Below are 21,828 nucleotides of genomic sequence, written 5' to 3'. Positions count from 1 at the left end.
CTTGCTTAAAGTGTTGGGGTTTAGTGATGTGTGATTCCGCATGATATTCCATTAGCCCCTAAGGTACCTGGGAACTGCAGTTCTGCAACAGTCCCAAGAATTCCCTTTTGAAAATGCTTAGCTTATTTACAGAACCAGAATCCCCAAGGTGCCTTGAAAGAGAGTTTAACAGCACAGAGGAAAGAAGGAAGATGCCTTGCAGTGAGTCAGACCAGAGGTACATCTACTGAATTACTGTCTACAATACAGTGGCTGCCACCAGTTCTCCAGTGTCAGAGGAGACTCCTGGCCCTACTTGGAGATGTCTGGAATTGAGTCTGAAAATCTCTGTATGCAGAGTATGTGACCTATTACTGAGTCAGGTCACTTCAGTTAAACAGGTTGAGATTCATGAGGCCCAATGTCTCTCAACTATACATGTTTTATACAAGATTCAGCAATAAGAGGATGTCCATGCGGATTTTGGCATGAGCTCAGAAAGAAACCTGGAATTTTGAACAGGCAGCAGGACTTTATATTCTGAGAATTTCTTTAACTGAAACATGCATTTAATTTTTGTAAATTGTGAAGCTAGATTTTTTTATTTTATTTTAAAAAAGGTTAGTACTGCCTGGTGAGATTTTCTGGAGTCAGAGGATGCGAGATAAGATTTTCAGGGCTCAAGGCATAGCTGTTCAATACTTTGTATTGCTGCCCCATGACTACCAGAGGCAGTTAATTTTGCAAAAGGAGAAAGAAGGAAAAGTAATCTATTTTCCCTTTAACTTTTTTCTGACGTAGTATTTGCAGTATCTTCAGAGAGTCAATGTTTTTATCAGAGAGTGTGCACACAGGGACATTCTGCATGAGGGAGAGATGAAAGAGCTGAGTCAGATCTGGGTAGGGTGGTTTTTCTTGTATATTTCTGCAAAAAGGCATGCTCAAATTGAATTTGCTAATTTGGTGCATGCACTGAAGAAAACACCCATATTCTTTATGCCAGTTTATTAAGAAAGGGCATATGTATGCCAACGCCTTTCAGGTCCAGCCGAGCTTGTACTTTTTTATTATATGATATTTATAAATGCATTTTTAAGCCACTTTATTGTCTAGATTATGATAAATCCTGTATAAATTTAATAGGCCCAGGTTGGGTGTTTTATGGATGAGAAACATCTGTGTCTGGGGCCAGTTCCAGTGAGTGTTTCTTTAATTTCATCCCTAGGGGTGTAGAAGTGAAGGCAGAATATTATGTCATTGCTTTTCATATGATCACATGTGTTTAGTGTCCTATAGAATCGGAATTACATGCATGCTAGGCAGCAGCTGAGCTTTATTTCAGATGACACCTTGGGTGTCAAAATGATTAAGATTAAACCAGATTTCTTGGTTTTATTGTGTATGAGACATAAAAAAGACAGAGTCCTATTTGCTTTAGAAGCGCCAGAGAAAGGAAGGATTGAATAGTGGCAGTATTCATCGCTCAGCCAGCTGGTGGTGTTTCATGTTTTTGGCAGTGACAATTGTAGAGAGTTAAGCTGCCATGGAGATCCAATTTAATGTGACTGGGGTCATTCCAATGCAAGCAGTGCATGGCTCCAAGTCCTTCATTCCTCTCGGTGTGAGACAGATGAGACCAATTGGTGAAATAGCACAATACCAATGGATTGGGTGTGTGTGTCCATACTTTTCTCCCTGTGATGATATGCTTATTCACAAATGTTTCCATTTCCCTACTCTGTTTCTAGCAACCGAAGGGTAGAGCTGGGTTCAAGCATGACCTGCTGACACAGCTCCATGGGACAGAAAGTTACAAGAACATCAGCTTTGAAAAAATAGCCTTTGATTCACATTTGCCAGAGAACAAAACTCCCAAGTCACATATTTACTAAGGAGGGCTGGCTAAATTCTGATCTAACAGTACTAATTGTACCTACCACGACAGCTAAACTGGTTATATTTCCCCAAAAGTTCTTTAACATTTTTGTTCTGTGTGTCAGAACAGAATTTTTTACAAGTGGAGTCTTAGAATCAAAGTGGTTTTTTTATTATTGTTATTACAACCTGGTTGCTTAAGGTAATTTTTTTAAAATTTGAATTAAAACCAGAAGGTTGCATATTTTTGTTGTATGAATATCAGTTCAGATGCTAGTTGTTAGCTGTGAAGTGGACAAGGTGGTTGTCATGCTGTATTTGAATTGTTTGAGATTAATTCCCTAATCAACTAATGGATCTCTGTGTTTCTCAATTTCTTCATTCTGTGACTACTACTTAAAGGTAAAATCTGTGCCCTGCTTAATGGTTAACTGGGCAAAGCACTGAGCAGCAGAATAGTCCAGATAATCAGATCCAGTTGTTGGCTTGAAACGGGGACATTAAGCTTGTATAAGGCTCCATGAGCTCTTAAAGCAATTTCACTATTAAAGAAACAGATCTTCAAACCAATCTTTTTGGTGGTGGCTGCGTAATGCTCTCCCTAAGGAAGTTCACATGAGAACTTGTTTTTAAGTGCCCTTGGAATGACTGGTGGTTTTAGATTAAGGTTTGATGGAATTGGATGCAGAATCCAGAACTCTGGGAGTTTGATTGTGATTGTTTTTAAATCAGAGCCATAAAAGATCCTTGTGGCTTTTAAGAGTCTTGTTACATTGTTAGCAGTATCTGGTGAAATCTCGGAATCCAAAAATTATGCTAAATAGGATTTCCAGTCAAGAGGAGTGGGGGACGGGGGAATCAATTTGTTTTGTAGGCTCTTATTGTCCATCAGTATGTTCAGTAGACTCGGGTGGGGACTGTGGGCTAAAGCCTCAGCGCCTAGGGCTTGCCGATCGAAAGGTCGGCAGTTCGAATCCCCGTGGCGGGGTGCGCTCCCATTGCTCAGTCCCAGCGCCTGCCAACCTAGCAGTTCGAAAGCACCCCCGGGTGCAAGTAGATAAATAGGGACCGCTTACTAGCGGGAAGGTAAACGGCGTTTCCGTGTGCGGCTCTGGCTCGCCAGAGCAGCGATGTCACGCTGGCCACGTGACCCGGAAGTGTCTTCGGACAGCGCTGGCCCCCGGCCTCTTTGAGTGAGATGGGCGCACAACCCTAGAGTCTGTCAAGACTGGCCCGTACGGGCAGGGGTACCTTTACCTTTACTTTATGTTCAGTAGAAACTGAGTCAACAGTGTGATGCAGCAATGAAAAAAGCTAATGCTATTCTAGCGTGTAACAACACAAGTATAGTGTCCAGATCAAGTGAATAGCACTGTTCTATTTTGCCTGGGGCAGAGCATACCTAGAATACTGTCCAGCTCTGGGTGCCACAATTTAGGGAGGATAGTGACAAGCTAGAATGTGTGCAGGGGGGTGACCAAGATGATCATGGGTCTGGAAACCAAGCCTTATGAGGAATGGTTGAGGGAACTGGGTAAGCTTGACCTTATAAATAGGAGATTTAGAGAAGATATGATAGGCATCTTCAAATATCTAAAGGGCTGTCACACTGAGGATGCAGCAAGCTTATTTTCTCCTGCTCCAGAGGGTAGGACTTGAACCAATGGATTCAAGTTCTAAGAAAGGAAATTCCGACTAAACAGCAGGAAGAACTTTCTGACAGTACAAGCTGTTCAATAGTGGAATGCACTCCCATGAGAGCCAGTGGACTCCCCTTCCTTGAAAGTTTTAAAGCATAGGTTGGACAGCCATCTGTCATGTATGATCTAGTTGAGATTCCTGAATTGCAGGGAGATGGGCTGGATTACCCTTTGGGTCCATTGCAATTTTATGCAGAACAAACATCTATATTCCAATTCACCATCATCCTCAGCTTTTCTTGGCACAGAATTTTGAGAGGTGTGAGGATTTTCCATCTGCTATTTCATAGTGCCAGACTCCCAATTTATAAAATTATACATGGTGCATGTTGTAGATTATGCTGTGTTAATAAGTAGAAAGTGGGGCATGCAGCAAAATGTAGCAGTGTAAAGAATGCCAGCCACATCATCTTCTATGATACTCCCATTTCATTCCCACTCCCAGAAGATACACTCAGCATTCTCTGGCCACTGAACATGCTTAGAATTCAATGGGCTTGTCCAGATTCCCCCACTTACATTTTCCCCCTTATTGGACCTATGCAAACATTTGGGTTGTCCCAACCCTGCTGATACCCCCTTCCTGTGCACAGATGGTGCCATTTTGGCTATACAGTGGTACCTCGGGTTACATACGCTTCAGGTTATATACGCTTCAGGTTACAGACTCCGCTAACCCAAAAACAGTGCTTCAGGTTAAGAACTTTGCTTCAGGGTGAGAACAGAAATCGGGCTCCGGCGGCGCAGCAGCAGCAGGAGGCCCCATTAGCTAAAGTGGTGCTTCAGGTTAAGAAAAGTTTCAGGTTAAGTACGGACCTCTAGAACGACTTAAGTACTTAACCCGAGGTACCACTGTATAAATACAGGCCTTCAGAGCATGAGTTCACTATTAAGATACAGGATGCTGATGTGGTGATGCAGTTCAGGTGTATGACATTCTTCATGCCTTACCCAGTGCTCATTGGTCCATGGACCCAGAACTTAAGCTATGATCATGTAGATGTTTCTAACTGGCTCTTCACAAGCCAGTGTTCTCGATGTCTTGCAAGATCTTAATTGAGTCATGCCCCAAAGAGAAGGTGAATACTTTTTTATTAGGTCTCAATGGGTTTGAGCCATGAGCTCTCTCTTAGTCTGTTGATGACTGGTCTGAACTAGACCAGAGATGTTTTGAAGTGGCCTGGGGAACTGTCTTGGGGACACAAGGTCTAAGAAGGTGAAAATGCCTGTTTAGCCCCAACTTTCCCACAAGGAGTCTTTTTTAAAAATATATGCAAAGTACACACAGCCCTGCCCAAACCAAATGTAAACAAGCTAGCCTTTAAGAAACAAACTGGAGTAATTGTGGGGGAAAGGAAAGATTTGCCTCACCTACCTAGCTGTTGCTATTATGTTGGTTGCTATGTAAACAGTTTTATTTCTGGCTCACACAGCATACCAGGTTGTAGGTCAGGGCCATTTAATCCTACATTATTGGTTTATGTTTGCTGCAGCCTTCGTCCACTTCAAGTTAGGATGAAAGCTTCTTCAGCATTACTCAGGAGCAGCTGTTCTGGCCACCATAATGGCAGTTGCTGCTCGAGATCCATTGCTGGCATAAAAGTTTTTTTTGTCAGCACCAGAAAATAGACAGTATTCCCTCCCTACCCCTCTCCCTTCCCCAGAGCTGAAATAGCTGCCACCTGCTAAGGAATGCTGCTAAGACAAGCCGATGACAGGCCTGAGATGGACATAGGAACGTTGTCCAGCAGGGTGGAGATTACTAGAAATCTGACAAAATCTTTTCTAATTTTATGTGGTAGTCAGGAGCATGGAATGGAGTGGGGGAGCTGTTCCTGTTCTCTTTTAGCTGTGAACAAAAAATGAGTAAATTCTTTGACAATCTTATTCCTCTTCTGCCATGTAGATCTTTCTAACGAAAACAGTTACACATCAGTGCAGTGAAACATTACAGTATTGTTTCAGCAGGGGTAAGGGAGCACAATATAGGTAACCAAGTCCCCCTTTATTATTTCAGTTGCTAATTTTGGATGTTGCACCTTCATAGAATCATAGAATCATAGAATCATAGAGTTGGAAGAGACCACAAGGGCCATCGAGTCCAACCCCCTGCCAAGCAGGAAACACCATCAGAGCACTCCTGACATATGGTTGTCAAGCCTCTGCTTAAAGACCTCCAAAGAAGGAGACTCCACCACACTCCTTGGCAGCAAATTCCACTGTCGAACAGCTCTTACTGTCAGGAAGTTCTTCCTAATGTTTAGGTGGAATCTTCTTTCTTGTAGTTTGGATCCATTGCTCCGTGTCCGCTTCTCTGGAGCAGCAGAAAACAACCTTTCTCCCTCCTCTATGTGACATCCTTTTATATATTTGAACATGGCTATCATATCACCCCTTAACCTCCTCTTCTCCAGGCTAAACATGCCCAGCTCCCTTAGCCGTTCCTCATAAGGCATCGTTTCCAGGCCTTTGACCATTTTGGTTGCCCTCCTCTGGACACGTTCCAGTTTGTCAGTGTCCTTCTTGAACTGTGGTGCCCAGAACTGGACACAGTACTCCAGGTGAGGTCTGACCAGAGCAGAATACAGTGGCACTATAACTTCCCTTGATCTAGATGCTATACTCCTATTGATGCAGCCCAGAATTGCATTGGCTTTTTTAGCTGCCGCGTCACACTGTTGGCTCATGTCAAGTTTGTGGTCAACCAAGACTCCTAGATCCTTTTCACATGTACTGCTCTCAAGCCAGGTGTCACCCATCTTGTATTTGTGCCTCTCATTTTTTTTGCCCAAGTGCAATACTTTACATTTCTCCCTGTTAAAATTCATCTTGTTTGTTTTGGCCCAGTTCTCTAATCTGTCAAGGTCATTTTGAAGTGTGATCCTGTCCTCTGGGGTGTTAGCCACCCCTCCCAGTTTGGTGTCATCTGCAAATTTGATCAGGATGCCCTTGAGTCCATCATCCAAGTCGTTGATAAAGATGTTGAATAAGACTGGGCCCAAGACAGAACCCTGTGGCACCCCACTAGTCACTCTTCTCCAGGATGAAGAGGAACCATTGATGAGCACCCTTTGGGTCCGGTCAGTCAGCCAGTTACAAATCCATTTAGTGGTAGCAGAGTCAAGACCGCATTTTACCAGCTTCTTTACAAGAATATCATGGGGCACCTTGTCAAATGCCTTGCTGAAATCAAGGTAGACTACATCCACTGCGTTCCCTTCATCTACCAGGCTTGTAATTCTGTCAAAAAACGAGATCAGGTTCGTCTGACATGACTTATTTTTCAGAAATCCATGCTGACTATTGGTGATCACAGCATTCCTTTCTAGGTGCTCACAGACTGTTCGCTTAATGATCTGCTCCAGAATCTTCCCTGGTATTGATGTCAGACTGACTGGGCGGTAATTATTTGGGTCCTCTCTTTTCCCCTTTTTGAAAATAGGGACAACATTTGCCCTCCTCCAGTCTGCTGGGACTTCGCCTGTTCTCCAGGAATTCTCAAAGATGATTGCCAGTGGTTCTGAGATCACATCTGCCAGTTCTTTTAATACTCTTGGATGCAGTTCATCTGGCCCTGGAGACTTGAATACATCTAAACCAGCCAAGTATTCTTGTACTATCTCCTTAGTTATTCTGGGCTGTGTTTTCTCTGCTGAATCATTTGCTCCAAATTCTTCAGGTCGGGCATTGTTTTCTTTATCGGAGAAGACTGAGGCAAAGAAGGCATTGAGGAGTTCAGCCCTTTCTGTGTCCCCTGTTTGCATTTCACCATCTTCTCCTCTGAGTGACCCCACTGTTTCTTTGTTCTTCCTTTTGCTACGAACATACCCATAAAAGCCTTTTTTGTTGCTTTTAACCTCTCTAGCAAGCCTGAGTTCATTCTGTGCTTTAGCTTTTCTGACTTTGTGTCTACACGTTCTGGCTATCATACAGCACAGAGTTCAGTCCTGCTGTGTTTTAATTCTTAAATCTCTCCATCTGGTCTTTTATATTCAACCTCACACTACTAAGAGGACTGGCCCAAACCATTTTTCTGCTTGTGGTAAAGGACAAGATAATGTGTGCCACCATTCCATGTTCAGAAGCTAACTGGGCTAGCAGTTGCATCTTATTTCAATTCTCATAATGGGGCCATGCCCTCCATGATGACTGAGGCCAGCAGGCTAGTTATGGGTGTGCAGAACAGGCCATGTGATACACATAGTTCTGCCTTAAAACAGAAGGGTAAGCCAGCAGGCTTCCACCACTGCTCCCCAGCGACTTCCACCTGAGGCAGTCACCTCATTCTGCCTAATGACAGGATTTGTCCCAATCACTAAGAAGCCCCAAAGGCCCATGCAATGCCATATAGGGTTGGATATAGCCTGTCTCTTTTTGCCCCTGCAAATGTAATGCTAATGACCTTACATGTGGCTAGAGTCCCACAGGGGTGAGGGCAGCTGTTGGCATAGTAATGCTGTTAGCTGTTCCAGTACAATCACCAGGTTACATGCTTTAGCCTTGTCCTTGAGTCAGAAATTGATCTTAATATTTTGATTCTGTGAGCTGTTTTGCCAGGGCACTTGCAGCATTAGTTCTTCTCACCTAGTCTTTTAAAGTACTGTACCACAAAAGGAATGAAATAGTATATACATGGGCTGCGTTGTTAATGCAGCACCATAAAGCACTATGCTGGCTTTGCAGGGAGGTTATGCTGGCAATGCAGATATGCAGACATGTATATTCTTCACTTTCCTTAGTAGACTTTAGGAACCTAAAAGTTATCTGAGGTAAATTGATATTACTTATTATTATTGTGCTGTTCTTTCAAGTGTTCAAAGCAATTCACACACACTATCTACATGTAATTCTTCCAGCACCCCTGTATGGTTTATTGGTATTATTATCCCCCATGTTGCAGATGGGGGAGGGGAGGACTGAATCTGAAAGGGAACAGGGGCCACCAGTTATTTTGAGTCACATAGAATCATGATTTGGAATTTTGAGTGTTCTTGGTGTCAGTCACAAAATGACTGCTGTGGGGGGGCATAGCATAACACAAAATGGCTGCCACATCTAAAGGAGCACAAAATCAGACAGAACCACAAAATGGTGCAGGTATATCTCCCCACCCCACAATCATTGATTTGGGAGAAAGGCTGGCATAAGCAGTCTCTGTACTCAATCACTGAGAGAAGCTCTTTGCACTTCTCCTCTGTTCACAACATCAGGGAGGGTGCTTAATCCTGGCATTCAGTGAAATATTGAAGGGAGAGGGGAACGGTTAATCATTAATATTATCTACACATAGTAAATTCCGGCACTCTGCTAGGATGGTTACACAAGCTCAAACCCAAAAATGCAGTTATTTGCAAAGTCTAAATCAGACAGGTCAGGAGGCCGTTTCCTGTCTAACCAGCTATCTGAAACTGCTGATGTTAGTTAAAGGTCAGAAGGTCGTTTCCTGCCTAGCCAAAAACTGCTGTCAACTAAAAACCACTAGCAAGATGTTTCCTGCTTTGCTTCTGCTTTAAGTAATGCAAGATAAGAAGAGATACGAAGGACACGTGTACAAGGAGGTGGGAGGGGGTGCTTAAGAAGTGCTTAGCTAACAGCCTTAGCCAGCAAATATAGATGTGCCATATAAGGAATAAGTTGGAAACTTGCCAGCTGATTGGGGGAAGTTTTGGGGGAGGTCTGGGAGGTGGGTAAATACTCTAAAGTATAAGAAGGCTTGCAGATGCGTATTGCTGCACAGTCAGATTTCAGAAACTATATTCTGCTGACTGTCTCTGTGCACAGATTTGCAATAAAACTCTTTTCTCCAAAGAAGAAAACTTTCCTGGAATTTTTTATTCTCTTCTCGGTCTTGGGGACGCGGGTAAGCAATTCTCTGGCAAAGTAAAGGGCATAAGCCTACAGCTTGGTGCATTGGCCGGGAACTGCCCCACCCCAAGGGGGCCGGGAAGAGCCAGGCTCGACCAGGTGAACAGCTCGGACCGGAGTCCGCAGGCTTCAGCGCGCACCCTACTGATTCGTGGGAGAAGCCGGCCACACCGCTCCTGAGTAGGGACCTCGGTCGAGGGAGAAAAGAGGACTGGCCAGGAGGGAATCCGCAGCGGAAAACGGTAAGCCCAAGGGACAGGGCGTGGGCCCCAAGGAAAAAGGGGGGCGAGGTCTGATCAAGCCTCACCTGGTTGTGCAGAGGGCCGCCAGTAAGGTTGGGTACAAGGGAAACAGAGGGGAGAACTGGCCGATTGCAGTAGTTTGCCGCCAGTAAGGTTGGGTAAAAGGGAAACAGAGGGGAAGTTGTATTGGTGTGTTTTGTGTGTTGCATGTTGAAATTATAATGGTGTGATTTGTATGTTATATGTTGCATGTCAGATACTCCAGTGACTGAATTGTTGTCAAGTGTGGGTCGGGGCCTAGCGCTCCCCTTGGCCGAGCGATTGCAGGGTTGTGCGTTTTCTGCCAGGGCGACCTCGTGCAGACCACAATCTGTATCGTGTGAACTGTGAAAGAATTTACAGCCCAGTCAGGTGCGGAGTATCTGAAAGAAAAAAAAAAAAAAAAATGGGGTCTGGGGCAAGCCAATGTAGTCCTCTGGAATGTTTTTTAAAGAACTGGAAAGCGGCCACAAAGCATGATGATTGGGGAATCAAATTGCGAAAACAGAGAATGAGGACATTATGTGAAGTTGACTGGCCCGCACAAACTAATTGGCCGTCAGGAGGAAGCTTTGATTTGCAACTAATCAGCCCATTATACCAGAACATATTGAATGTCCACCCCGACCAAATCCCTTACATTTCTACTTGGAAAACCAATGTAGAAAAGAATCCACCGTGGTTGAAAGCCTGCCAAGGCGACGCCCCACGAAATACAATTTGTACAGTTCGACCGGCAGGGAAGGCAGAAAAGCCCCCGGTGATACCAGACCCAGAAGATGAGGAGGGGGGAATCATCAAACCGCCACCACCCTATGCTCCACCAACTGCCCCTCTAGCAATTCCCCCAGGCCCAGATCCCCAAGCACCGGGAGGAGCTAGCCCCCAGCCTGAACCCCCCAAGGCTGATGAATCAGAAGAGGAAGAAGAGGATGATGAGGAATTTGTAAAGGGATTGGTTGAGTTAGCAAAGAAGGGAAGAGAGTGGACTCAGTATCAGTCTTTGAGATTGCAACAGTATGTACAACCCTATGCGGAAAAAGTGGATGTTAGCCCCCACGTGTTGGCTGCAGCAGGATGCTCCTCAGCACAAGGGAAGAAATGGCAGAAGGAATGGATAGAAGCAGCAACCAGGGCAACCTTCCATAAGTCCCATGAGGCACAGAAAAAGGGTGGGGTCGGAGTAATGCCCCTCCGAAGGGTTTATGACCCACCGGGACCTCCAGGGCCTGGTGGGGCGGAGGCACCACGGACCTACACGGTCCAGCATATACCCTTTTCAAGTGCAGATGTTTGTAATTGGAGAAATCAAAATCCTTCCTTTGAGGAGAATCCAGCTAAAATTATAAAATTGTTTGAAGGGATTTTTAAAACCTATAATCCCACTTTTGATGATGTGCAGTATTTGATGGATGCGCTGCTAACCACAGAAGAAACTAGGCGAATCCATGTTGAAGCTCGAATACACATGAGAGCACAGGGAACACCGGATCCAGACATTATAACAGGATACCCTGATAGTACCCCGAATTGGAATTATCAGACTGCTGATGGCCAGAAAACCCTCACTACCTACCGCCAGAACGTATTAAATGGTATGAGAAGGGCAGCCAGGAAACCCACCAACTTTGTGAAGGTCAGAGAGGTAGTGCAGGGGAATGAAGAGGCCCCAGGGGCTTACCTGGAACGCCTGAAGGAAGCCTACCGTCAGTATACTCCTGTAGACCCAGATGAGGCTGCCAACGCCCTTATTGTAAAGGCTGCTTTTGTAGCTCAGGCAGCGCCCGATGTCCGCCGAAAAATTCAAAAACACGAGGGGTTCATGGGCCACACCCTTGAGTGGATGTTAGAACTGGCTCAAACCACTTACAATCAGAGGGAAGAAGAGGAACAAAAGAAAAAGGAGAAGTATCAAGCAAAGAAGTTGATGGCATTACAGGCCACCGCACCCATCCCTCAGAAAAGAGGAAGTGCCCGGGGAGGAGGGCAAGGCCGCCTGGGGAGGAATCAGTGCGCCATCTGCCGGCAGGAAGGGCACTGGAAAGGAGAATGCCCACAGGCCCACTTAGGAGGGAGAGGACGAGGAGAACGAGCCCCAGGCCCAACCCCCAGGGGACCTGGACAGGAACTGAGACCTTGGTCATCGACAAATGCCAGCAGGGGTAGAGGACGTGGACAGGGACCTCCCTGGTACCCCTCAGCCCAAAGGCAGCCCGGCATGATGAGCCTGAGAGAGGAGGAAGAATACTAGGACAGACCGGGCCCAGCTGCTTTAGGTTCCCGTGAGCCCATGGTCAAAATACAAACAGGGAACCAAACTATCCCCTTTATGGTTGACACAGGAGCCGCCCACTCTGTTTTGCCAGTACCAGTGTCCAAGCCCACCAAGCAAACAATTAACATAATAGGAGCTACAGGCAAATCACAAAGAGCCCCATTCCTGCAATCTGTTGTCTGTCGCCTGGGTGGCCAAGTAGCCCAACACAAGTTTTTATATATACCAGAGTGTCCCATCCCATTATTGGGCCGAGACCTGCTATCAAAATTGCAAGCCCAGATTTCCTTTCAACCGACAGGAGAAGTGACAATGACTACAGGGCAAACAGGAGAGCTTTCCTTAGAAGTACCCTTAAGGGAACACTGGCGCTTAATGATGGTAAAAGAAGAGGAGGGGATTATTCCAGAAGACCTCCTGCAAAAAGTAAACCCTGGTGTATGGGCAGAAGGCAACCCGCCCGGAATGGCAAAGAACATCCCACCTATAATAGTCAAGCCCAAACCCTTCGCCAACCCTGTGGCTGTGAACCAGTACCCTATCCCCCGGCGAGCTGCAGAAGGAGTATGGGTACATTTGGAACGGTTACTTCGCCATGGCATCCTGAGGCAGTGTCAATCTCAGTGGAACACCCCACTCTTGCCGGTGAAGAAGGAAGATAACTCGTATCGTCCGGTCCAAGACCTCCGATTGGTCAACCAAGCCGTGGAAACCCTCCACCCCAATGTGCCCAATCCTTACACACTGTTGAGTTTAATACCTCCTACTGCCTGCTATTTCACGGTACTGGACTTGAAGGATGCATTCTTCTGCTGCCGTCTGGCAGAGGAAAGTCAGCCCCTGTTTGCATTTCAATGGATGGATCCAGGAACAGGCACCAAGGTGCAATATACGTGGACGAGGCTTCCACAAGGTTTCAAGAATTCTCCAACCCTTTTTGGGGTAGCATTGGCCTCGGACCTGTCTAGCTTCCCCACCAGCCCACACAGGGTCTTGTTACAGTACGTGGATGACCTTCTTTTGGCCTGCTCAGACGAGGACACGTGTATGAAAGCCACCAAGGATTTGTTGAATCACTTGGCTGAAGCAGGATACCGGGTATCTAAGAAGAAGGCCCAAATATGCCTACCCACTGTAAAATACCTTGGATTTGATATATCCCATCAGCAACGGACCCTTAGAGAAGAAAGGAAGCAAGCCATTATCCAGATTCCAGAGCCAAAGAATCGCAGAGAACTTCGTGGTTTCTTGGGCTCGGCAGGATTCTGTAGAATATGGATCCCTGACTTCAGCACAATTGCCAAGCCTCTGCACGAGTCAACCAGAGGAACTGAAAAGGACCCCTTTGTGTGGGGAGAGGAGCAACGGCAGGCCTTCAAGGATCTGAAAAGGGCATTGCAGCAAGCACCAGCGCTGGGTATCCCAAATCCTGAGAAGCCTTTCTCCCTGTTTGTGGATGAAGACCAGGGAACAGCAAAGGGAGTGCTATGCCAAAAATTGGGAAGCTGGCAGCAGCCCGTGGCATACCTATCTGAGCGCCTGTCGCCTACAGAACAAGGCTTACCGCCGTGCATGAGAGCAGTTGTGGCAGTAGCCACCCTACTGAACAAAGCAGACAAATTTACTTTTGGCCAAGACACTGTTTGTGTGACTCCGCATGCAGTCCCAGCACTGCTTGACATGAAGGGTACCTATTTCCTCTCCCAAGCGAAGATGAGGAAGTGTCAGATGTTATTGTTGCACCCACGTTTGAAGTTCCAGGTCACCACCGCCCTCAACCCAGCTACCCTGTTGCCGGTAGGAGAAGGTGAGGAGCAGACGCACGACTGCATTGAAGTAATGGACGAAGTATATTCCAGCAGGCCTGATCTCAAAGACAAAGCAAACCCCCACTGGCTTTCATGGTTTGTGGATGGAAGCAGCTTTGTCGAGGCTGGGCAGCGAAAAGCAGGCTATGCAGTGGTAGCCCTGGACGACCAGGTGGTCGAAGCAAAGTCACTCCCGCCTGGAACATCGGCCCAGCTGGCAGAACTAACTGCGCTTACCAGAGCCCTGAGCCTGGCAAAGGGACAGAAGATAAACATCTATACTGATTCTAAGTATGCATTCCTGACCTTACACGCCCACGGAGCCTTATGGAAAGAGAGAGGTTTGCTTACCTCCAGAGGAAACCAGGTGGCCCACCCACAAGCTTTGTTGAACCTTCTGGATGCTGTATGGGAGCCTGAAGCGGTAGCGGTTATCCATTGTTATGGACACACAACTGGACCAGGGGAAGTGGCCAGAGGAAATCGATTGGCAGACAAAGTGGCCAAGGAAGCAGCTCGGGAACTAGCCCCCATCCCGGTTATCGGAGCACTAGTCCCAGAAGAGATTTTAAGCACCGCTGACAAGCCAGCTTATACCAAGCAGGAAAAGGACACTGCAGACGCCCAGGAACTGACATTGACCAAAGAAGGATGGTACCTTACCCCTGATGACAGGATATGGATTCCAGAGTCTCTTTCGCGGCAAATAATTCAGAGGTACCATGATTCAACCCACATAGGACCCGATGCTACAACCAAGCAGCTGGAAAAATGCTTCTATATAGCCCACCTCTACCAACTGGCAGCCCAGATTTCCAGGAAATGCCTGCTGTGTCAGAAGAATAATCCCAGAGCCGGACCACTGGCTCCCCCAGGGATTCAGCACAGTGGAACGGCACCTATGGAAGATCTTGTCGTGGACTTTACTGAATTACCCCGTTGTGCACTGCACCGCTACCTGCTGGTAGCAGTGTGCACCTACACCGGATGGGTCGAAGCATGGCCCACAAAGACTGAAAAGGCATTTGAAGTAACCAGGTGCCTGCTTAGGGAAATCATCCCTCGCTATGGATTGCCAAGGTCCATAGGATCTGATAATGGACCAGCATTTGTTCATGCAGTCCTACAGGGGCTGGCAAAAGCGCTCCAGATCAACTGGAAGCTGCATACTGCTTATAGACCCCAGAGTTCTGGAAAAGTAGAGAGAATGAACAGAACTCTAAAGAATCAGCTGTCCAAGCTGACACAGGAAACCGGGTCTAATTGGGTGGCCATGTTGCCCTTGGCATTACTCAGGGTCCGCAGTCTTCCGTCAAAACGGACCCACTTGTCATCTTTTGAAGTTCTGTTTGGGAGACCAGTCCCATATGTTAGAATGTTAAATCCGTATGTTAGCCAAGATGTGCAACTGAATAATTATGTACAGTCACTCTCCCGAGTTCTTTCTTATCTCAACAGGTGGACCCAGGCTCGCACCCCATGTGTGTTGACTGAACCGTTCCATCAGTTCGAGCCAGGTGATGAAGTGTGGGTGAAAGACTGGCAGCGAGCCCCCCTACAGCCCTGCTGGAGGGGACCATACACCGTGCTACTCTCTACTCCTACTGCTGTAAAGGTTGCCGGCATCACCCCGTGGGTCCACCATACTCGAGTGAAGAAAGCCATCTCGGATTGGACAGTAACACCAGATCCAGAGAACTCCCTTCGGCTGACCATCTCCAGACGCCTGGCAGACGACCGCTCTGCTGATATCACACCGGAAGCTGATATCTCAACGCACAGCTGAAGAATTGGATGGGAGGGGCGCCCGCGGGCAGCGTCCCCAACTCCGTGCCAGGACTAACCCAGGAAGCTCACCAGGACATTTAATATTTCCATAGGGACTTTCTCTTTTCTTTTTGTTATCTGCTTTATGTCCCACAGCCCTGACCCCACTGAGCCATACCGCATTTATTGGCCTGATGGACTCTGCTACGACTGGTTCGTCTTACCGGTGGTAAGATATGGTGTGCTCTATGGCTATTGGAAACTGGGATTTGATGAGATTGCCGTCTTAAAACACCCCACTGCCCCGTTGTGGCTCCTCTCCCACACCACTGTCCGGCATGCGTGGATAGTGCTCATACGGGAAGTTGCAGAGACGCTCGAACTCTATCGAGTTCTGGACCGCTTTTGCTGTTGTGGGAGGGTAGTCAACTGTTATATGGGAGGTAGAGCACTGTACCAACCTCATTTGATAGACCAGGTCCTACTCTTAATGCAGGCGATAGATGGGACGGAACCTATCTTAATGCAAGTATTGCACGGGTGGGAACCTTAACCAGGTGTGCATTGAAATTGCTGAACAAGTGGTTCAATCCGCCCATCAGGGTTAGCAGAAAAGTTGACCCACGTAGTGGGAGCATCAGCTCACCAGTAGACTCTCATCCTTGAGACTCAACAGATAGTCGGGCACAAATATCAGTGAGCTCTTCAACAATGAGCACACCCCCTGAATATTGGTGGGAGGAACCATGGAAGGATTGGGGTTGGTGGATAGGGGTTATCTCAACCGCTCTTGTCATATGGATGTGTGTTTTCTTTTGCTGGCATGAGCGTCACCGATTTTGTGGGAGGGAACAACCAGCCCCCATCCCCTTGACCCTTCTGGTACTAGCCCTACTTGGGTTGGGTCTGGGAGATGACTCACATATACGGAAAACCGGCCGGTCAGAGCCCTATCATCAGATTTGGAGTAATAATACCTATGTTAGAGATATAGATCGTTTCTCTTCTATGCTTAATCTTTCTGAATGCTGGGTTTGTATGCATATCCCTCCACAATTTAAGAAGCCTGGCATACTACTGCATAGTATTCCAATAAATGAGTCATTTAGAATTAGTAATCTTATGTCAGATGGTCGCACCTATTCACCCCCAGTGTTTCTGTCACTCATGGAACAGGCACCTCGTTGTCTCCGTTTCAATCATAACAGCAGCAATTTTTTAGGTCACTATCCATATTGCAATTGGACTTATGAGTATATTAACGGATCCTCCTGCTTCCAAAAAGGTACTTCCATTTATGATGCTATGTGTGTCGATTTTTATACTTGGTTTACCTGGATGACGGCGCGCAGCAGATCTAACTGCCTGCTCCAGTCTGATTTGTGGTTGCTCTGCGGCACAAGAGCCTACAAAGAAATCCCCTCTGCCTTTTCTGGAACCTGTACTTTAGGAGTAGTCGTACCCCTGGTGTATAAGATGGATAAGCTCCCAACAGTCCGTCTGCGTAACAAAAGGGACGCGAAATCACCTATTAACCAGTATACCGGCACAGCCATCTCTAGGTCCCTTCTACCCCCTTTGGGTGTAGCCATGAATTACCGGGATCTGCATAGATTGGCAAACTGGACCGAGGCTTTGTTTAACTCCACCATCTCGGCCTTAAAAGCAATTAATAAGGAAATGTCAGAGATGAGGGAGGTAGTCCTTCAAAATCGTTACGCTTTGGATGTAGTCCTTGCCTCTAAGGGCGGAGTTTGTGCCTTAATTCATTCCCATTGCTGCATGTACATTTCAGACCAGTCAGCAAATATTTCAGCCACCATCAACCACATGGAAACAATGATAGCTGCAAACCCGCTGAAAGCCACAGGGAGTGATGCATGGGGTTGGATGTATTCCTGGCTCCCTGATGGCAGTTGGCTCAGGAATGTTATAGTATTATTAGCAGGACCTCTATTAATCCTTTTGCTTCTTTGCCTCTGTATCCCCTGCTTATTGCAATGCTTGCAGCAAATGATGCAAAGACTCCTGTCACGGAAGCTAGGACCCACAGTCATCGCTGTGATGAGGGAGTATAGGCCCATACCCCAGAACGAACCTAAGTATTAGGTTGTTCAGAAGAAGAGGAGGGAGTGAAGGGAGAGGGGAACGGTTAATCATTAATATTATCTACACATAGTAAATTCCGGCACTCTGCTAGGATGGTTACACAAGCTCAAACCCAAAAATGCAGTTATTTGCAAAGTCTAAATCAGACAGGTCAGGAGGCCGTTTCCTGTCTAACCAGCTATCTGAAACTGCTGATGTTAGTTAAAGGTCAGAAGGTCGTTTCCTGCCTAGCCAAAAACTGCTGTCAACTAAAAACCACTAGCAAGATGTTTCCTGCTTTGCTTCTGCTTTAAGTAATGCAAGATAAGAAGAGATACGAAGGACACGTGTACAAGGAGGTGGGAGGGGGTGCTTAAGAAGTGCTTAGCTAACAGCCTTAGCCAGCAAATATAGATGTGCCATATAAGGAATAAGTTGGAAACTTGCCAGCTGATTGGGGGAAGTTTTGGGGGAGGTCTGGGAGGTGGGTAAATACTCTAAAGTATAAGAAGGCTTGCAGATGCGTATTGCTGCACAGTCAGATTTCAGAAACTATATTCTGCTGACTGTCTCTGTGCACAGATTTGCAATAAAACTCTTTTCTCCAAAGAAGAAAACTTTCCTGGAATTTTTTATTCTCTTCTCGGTCTTGGGGACGCGGGTAAGCAATTCTCTGGCAAAGTAAAGGGCATAAGCCTACAATATGGGCATGTTGCATGGCTGTCAACATTTCCCTTTTTTTAAAGGGAAATTCCCTTATTCCGAATAGGATTCCTCGCAAGAAAAGGGAAAAGTTGACAGCTATGGCATGTTGGGGGTGCTCATTGTAGGAGTGGCTGAGCTAGTGCAAACATGAAGTGAGCAAGAAGAGCAAGCAGTCTCTAATGCATTGTGGGTTTTTGAGGGAATACCTACTCAGACTTTGCATGGGTATCTTAGGAGGTACTGGTAGGCATATTGGTGTGTGCCAGTACCACATTGGCAGACACTACTATTGGTTGCATTCACATGGCAATTTCTCCCATTTCCCTAATTGTAAATTTCTGCATTATATTTGAGCTTTCACACAACGTAACAGCCATGTTGTTATAATTGGATTACTTCTGGAACTGTTAAACATGGAAATGAGTGTTAAACATGGAACTTAACTGCCACTAGATTCTTTTAGATTTCTAAAAGTGGCTTTTACATCAAATGAAAGATCACATATAATACGGAAATTAAAAGTTAGAGAGACGGAATGAACTGCTGCGTGAATGCAGCCCTAAGTGAGTTTCTGGCAATAACCAATATTCCTAATTCATAGCTCATTCTTTTAGCCCCTACCGCTACACTAGTTCTCCAGCTATATGCCAAACTACACTCACATTTTGGAGTAGTGAAGTGGGACACAAAATTACCCTGGTACAAATCAAATTATTTGCAAGTTCACTGGCCTTTGGGACACTATGCCACAGAGACTTTTTTAAAAAAATATGGAGTACATCTCCTGATGCTCCGCAGTCACCAATGTAATCAGAACTTAAACGGAACCTGAGTGAGGTTTTTTTGCTCCTGCCTAGGCCAAAAAAGTTGCTAACAGAAAGAAAAGAAAAGAAAAGAAAAAAGAAAAGAAAAGAGAGTTCAAAAGCTATTTTGACCCTCTTGGCTCTTTCAGACAGAACTACTCTGGGTTTGGGGGATCTCAAGCCTCTCTCCTCTTTGATGGATGTATATGGAGAGAATCAGGCTGGCCGCACCACTGGATGGGCATGACCAAATCCAAAGCAGTACCTATTCCTGCAACTTGGCCTGTTCTTCCTGAGCAGAGGATGTTCCTCCAGAGTCTTCTTATCTGGGTTTGTGCCTTGGCAAAAATGTTCCTGACCTTGTACATTGTTTTTTCACTAGCATCGCTGCTGGAGGCAGACTGACCCTAACCCCAGCCATGGTCTCAGACGACGACTACCTTTGCTGATGCTGAATGGAGTTTGTCAGATCTAAATACTCAAATATTATGCTGTTTTTGGCTTTGATTACAGTTGCATAATGTGTGCGATGTTTTTCTGTTCCGTGAAACTGCAGAAATTGGCTCCCTAGGTGGCAGAACACAGGGGTGTTGATGTACAGTAAACCTGAGAGCCCTGCTAAGTCGGCATTTGGATTAGGCTTTTTAGAGAAGTTGCTGAGGCAGAAAAGTTGGAGCCAAGCATAGCCTGCATCAGCTGAAGGGGGAAAGGGACGATAGGCTCTCTGCTCAAACTCTTTTACCCTGAAGCTTAGAGCCAGAGGTGCAGTTAGATAATTTTAGAATCCGGACCTAATGGCCTTGCAGGGTGGGGGTGCTACTAAGATGGTAATGTGCATTACTGTACTTACGGTAAGTACACTTAATATTCACTTAGAGTTAATGATCTAAAAGGGGCCCCTCTTTAGATTATGCTATGCATTATTTCACTTACTTCAATATATAGTAATAGGGCATGTCACTCTAGGGAGTAAAACTTTTTTTTTTTTTTTGCAAATTTCTTCAGTGAGCCGTCTTAAAAATACTTTTTTGGGTGTGAAGAACTCAAATCTGCTATTACTTTTATGACTGGACAATATTTATCGTGGTAAGTCTATGCCCAATGAAGAGGCACATAAACTGCTTTCGGAAAACCAAAGAATTTTAATTTTAGCTTCTGAAAATGTCATGTAATACTAAATTAATATTAGTATATAATATAACTGCAAGTACTTTGCAATCAGTTTTAATTATTTCTGTGCAATTTTAAACATATTTTACTTACCAAGCAAAACTAAATCATGTCAATTTAAACAAAATATCTTTGGAATTCCCAAGTCAGGTTACAACTTCTCAGAACCCCTTATTTTTGGAATCTGAAAGTTGAAAAATTCAACATACGCTAATATAGTAAGCCAGCCAAGCTGCATTGGGGACCCCTGGACTTCTATCCCATAGTCCTTTCCTGACAGCATCACTGCCTGGAATGGAGATGGAAGGAGCTAGCGGAGTATGAACAGGAAGCAAAAATGGTGGGGCAAGCTCTATTACAAATGAGTTGGAGAGGGCAACAGTCAATGCCTGATAAACGGCCCTGAATAAATCAGCCGCAGGGTTAGGATTTCATTTTCTAAAAGTTGCTGAACGGAAGGCTGATTCCTCATTACTTCAACACAGCGAAGGGAACAAGTAAGCATTCAAACAGATTCATTGTTGAACTCACTATCATTTTTCTGGCATAACTTGTCTTGCTTTCAGTTAATGGTTCGTATTTCGGGGTCACTCTGAATCTGGAAGCCATGCTTGGGAAAAAACAGTTGTGTGGAAATCTGCCCAATCAACTGCAGTTCTGACCATGGACAAATTTTGAGGCATCCATCGCCCTACCCAATAAATAGCATCTATTCCAACACATACCTGGAAGCAGATGTTTCGTTTCAAAACCTGGGACCTGTTCATTGCAATATTTCACAACATTTCTTTATTTCATAGAGGTTATATACTGCTTTATTATAATGAAATCTTAAAGCAGTTTCTAATATTACTTTCCTTCATAGTGTTCATTTAGCCATAAAGTTAAAGGCATCCCTTGTTTGTTCTGTGACCCCTTAACTTTGTGGGATTTACTATAGCAGTCTGACACTTAGCATCTTGGCTGTGAGACATGGAAAACCTGCTCCCTGCCTTGCTGGCCTTTTCCCACCTAGCCTGGGAAGGCAGGCCCTTGACTGACTCCAGCTATAGAAGCTAAGGCTGCTGAAGAGGCCAGAGACAATCTTGGCTGACTCTTAGTGCAGATCCAGGTCATGGAGCCTGTGCTTCCACAGCTGCTGTCCACCATGAACTACCATTGGAAGGATTAGCAGGAGCAGCAGATATGTGCTATGCTTACAATAACATTTCATTCTCTTGCTAATTATGCTGTTTTAAATTTGCATTTTTTTTACTTGATTCCCTTTAGTAATGTTTTTAAAAATGTTTAAGTTTCTTTGCATGCTGCATTAAATGTTCAGTGGGCCTCCTTTGTAATGTTTTGTTTTGAAATATTTAATATTATATTTTAGTTTCCCATTGATTACATTGCTTTGAAAGTTTACTTTATATTTGACTTTCTTCAGTAATGTTTTATTCTGGGTTGTTTTATTTGATGTTTTGATGTGTTGTAAACCACTATGAGATTGGTTTCTTAAAAATACAATGCAGT

The 21,828-nt window shown here is 45.4% G+C and overlaps 1 long non-coding RNA gene across 1 annotated transcript; it reads left to right on the top strand.

Moving 5' to 3' along the window:
• LOC310679441 lies at positions 1 to 19,653 on the top strand. The gene is made up of 2 exons (XR_014512264.1): positions 1 to 879; positions 19,529 to 19,653. It is a non-coding gene; the product is annotated as an uncharacterized lncRNA (long non-coding RNA).
• Positions 19,654 to 21,828: the final 2,175 nt, after the last annotated feature.

This window comes from Podarcis tiliguerta (assembly GCF_965153285.1).
Source record: "Podarcis tiliguerta genome assembly, chromosome: 6".
Classification (NCBI taxonomy): Eukaryota; Metazoa; Chordata; class Lepidosauria; order Squamata; family Lacertidae; genus Podarcis; species Podarcis tiliguerta.
This window is presented reverse-complemented; position numbering and strand designations above follow the sequence as displayed.